Here is a 3,311-nt window from a genome sequence, read left to right as displayed (position 1 = left end):
TTCTTCATGGACAGTTATCTGAGACTGTCTACATGCACCAACCTCCAGGTTTTCGTCACCCTAGATACCCTGATTATGTCTACCTTTTGCAGAAATCTTTATACGGCCTCAAGCAGGCACCTCGGGCTTGGTTTCAGCGATTTGCAGGGTTTGCTCAGCGGATTGGTTTTCATAATAGTCATTGTGATACATCTTTATTTATCTATCGTCAGGGCTCTGACACTGCTTACCTGCTTCTTTATGTTGATGACATTATCTTGACAGCCTCTTCTACATGTTTACTTCAGCGGATTATTGCCTCTCTTCACAGAGAATTTGCCATGACCGATCTAGGGCTGCTGAACTATTTTTTGGGTATCTCTGCCACTCGCACCACCACCTGGTTATTTCTGTCTCAGAAACAGTACGCGACAGAGATTCTTGAGCGTGCTGATATGGCTACATGTCACCCATGTAGAACTCCGGTCGAACCAGGGGCCAAACTCACTACTCACGGCCCTCCCGTGCAGGACCCGACTCTATATCGCAGTCTCGCAGGTGCATTACAGTATCTGACCTTTACTCGGCCTGACATCAATTAGGGTGTCTGTTCCCTAATTCTTAGATTACCAGACTTAATAAAAAGGGGCATATTCGATTTCGATAATTCAACCATAGAATGTAGTTTCACGTACTTGTGTCTATTTTGTAAATCATTTATAAAACCTGCATGTATTCTCATCCCAAAAATATTAGATTTTAAAAGTGGGACTATAACTCACTTTCACGGATTTTTACTTCGTCGGGAAGTAAGACTTGGCCACTGGTTGATTCACGAACCTATAACAATATATACATATATATCAAAGTATGTTCAAAATATATTTACAACACTTTTAATATATTTTGATGTTTTAAGTTTATTAAGTCAGCTGTCCTCGTTAGTAACCTACAACTAGTTGTCCACAGTTAGATGTACAGAAATAAATCGATAAATATTATCTTGAATCAATCCACGACCCAGTGTATACGTATCTCAGTATTGATCACAACTCAAACTATATATATTTTGGAATCAACCTCAACCCTGTATAGCTAACTCCAACATTCACATATAGAGTGTCTATGGTTGTTCCGAAATATATATAGATGTGTCGACATGATAGGTCGAAACATTGTATACGTGTCTATGGTATCTCAAGATTACATAATATACAATACAAGTTGATTAAGTTATAGTTGGAATAGATTTGTTACCAATTTTCACGTAGCTAAAATGAGAAAAATCATCCAATCTTGTTTTACCCATAACTTCTTCATTTTAAATCCGTTTTGAGTGAATCAAATTGCTATGGTTTCATATTGAACTTTATTTTATGAATCTAAACAGAAAAGTATACGTTTATAGTCGGAAAAATAATTTACAAGTCGTTTTTGTAAAGGTAGTCATTTCAGTCGAAAGAACGACGTCTAGATGACCATTTTAGAAAACATACTTCCACTTTGAGTTTAACCATAATTTTTGGATATAGTTTCATGTTCATAATAAAAATCATTTTCTCAGAATAACAACTTTAAAATCAAAGTTTATTATAGTTTTTAATTAACTAACCCAAAACAGCCCGCGGTGTTACTACGACGGCGTAAATCCGGTTTTACGGTGTTTTTCGTGTTTCCAGGTTTTAAATCATTAAGTTAGCATATCATATAGATATAGAACATGTGTTTAGTTGATTTTAAAAGTCAAGTTAGAAGGATTAACTTTTGTTTGCGAACAAGTTTAGAATTAACTAAACTATGTTCTAGTGATTACAAGTTTAAACCTTCGAATAAGATAGCTTTATATGTATGAATCGAATGATGTTATGAACATCATTACTACCTTAAGTTCCTTGGATAAACCTACTGGAAAAGAGAAAAATGGATCTAGCTTCAATGGATCCTTGGATGGCTCGAAGTTCCTGAAGCAGAATCATGACACGAAAACAAGTTCAAGTAAGATCATCACTTAAAATAAGATTGTTATAGTTATAGAAATTGAAACAAAGTTTGAATATGATTATTACCTTGTATTAGAATGATAACCTACTGTAAGAAACAAAGATTTCTTGAGGTTGGATGATCACCTTACAAGATTGGAAGTGAGCTAGCAAACTTGAAAGTATTCTTGATTTTATGAAACTAGAACTTTTGGAATTTATGAAGAACACTTAGAACTTGAAGATAGAACTTGAGAGAGATCAATTAGATGAAAAAAATTGAAGAATGAAAGTGTTTGTAGGTGTTTTTGGTCGTTGGTGTATGGATTAGATATAAAGGATATGTTATTTTGTTTTCATGTAAATAAGTCATGAATGATTACTCATATTTTTGTAATTTTATGAGATATTTCATGCTAGTTGCCAAATGATGGTTCCCACATGTGTTAGGTGACTCACTTGGGCTGCTAAGAGCTGATCATTAGAGTGTATATACCAATAGTACATACATCTAAAAGCTGTGTATTGTACGAGTACGAATACGGGTGCATACGAGTAGAATTGTTGATGAAACTGAACGAGGATGTAATTGTAAGCATTTTTGTTAAGTAGAAGTATTTTGATAAGTGTCTTGAAGTCTTTCAAAAGTGTATGAATACATATTAAAACACTACATGTATATACATTTTAACTGAGTCGTTAAGTCATCGTTAGTCGTTACATGTAAATGTTGTTTTGAAACCTTTAGGTTAACGATCTTGTTAAATGTTGTTAACCCAATGTTTATAATATCAAAAGAGATTTTAAATTATTATATTATCATGATATTATGATGTACGAATATCTCTTAATATGATATATATACATTAAATGTCGTTACAACGATAATCGTTACATATATGTCTCGTTTCAAAATCATTAAGTTAGTAGTCTTGTTTTAACATATGTAGTTCATTGTTAATATACTTAATGATATGTTTACTTATCATAATATCATGTTAACTATATATATAACCATATATATGTCATCATATAGTTTTTACAAGTTTTAACGTTCGTGAATCACCGGTCAACTTGGGTGGTCAATTGTTTATATGAAACCTATTTCAATTAATCAAGTCTTAACAAGTTTGATTGCTTAACATGTTGGAAACATTTAATCATGTAAATATCAATCTCAATTAATATATATAAACATGGAAAAGTTCGGGTCACTACAGTACCTACCCGTTAAATAAATTTCGTCCCGAAATTTTAAGCTGTTGAAGGTGTTGACGAATCTTCTGGAAATAGATGCGGGTATTTCTTCTTCATCTGATCTTCACGCTCCCAGGTGAACTCGGGTCCTCTACG

Source organism: Rutidosis leptorrhynchoides, chromosome 4 (genome assembly GCF_046630445.1).
Source record: "Rutidosis leptorrhynchoides isolate AG116_Rl617_1_P2 chromosome 4, CSIRO_AGI_Rlap_v1, whole genome shotgun sequence".
Taxonomy (NCBI): Eukaryota; Viridiplantae; Streptophyta; class Magnoliopsida; order Asterales; family Asteraceae; genus Rutidosis; species Rutidosis leptorrhynchoides.
Note: the sequence above shows the minus strand (reverse complement) of the source record.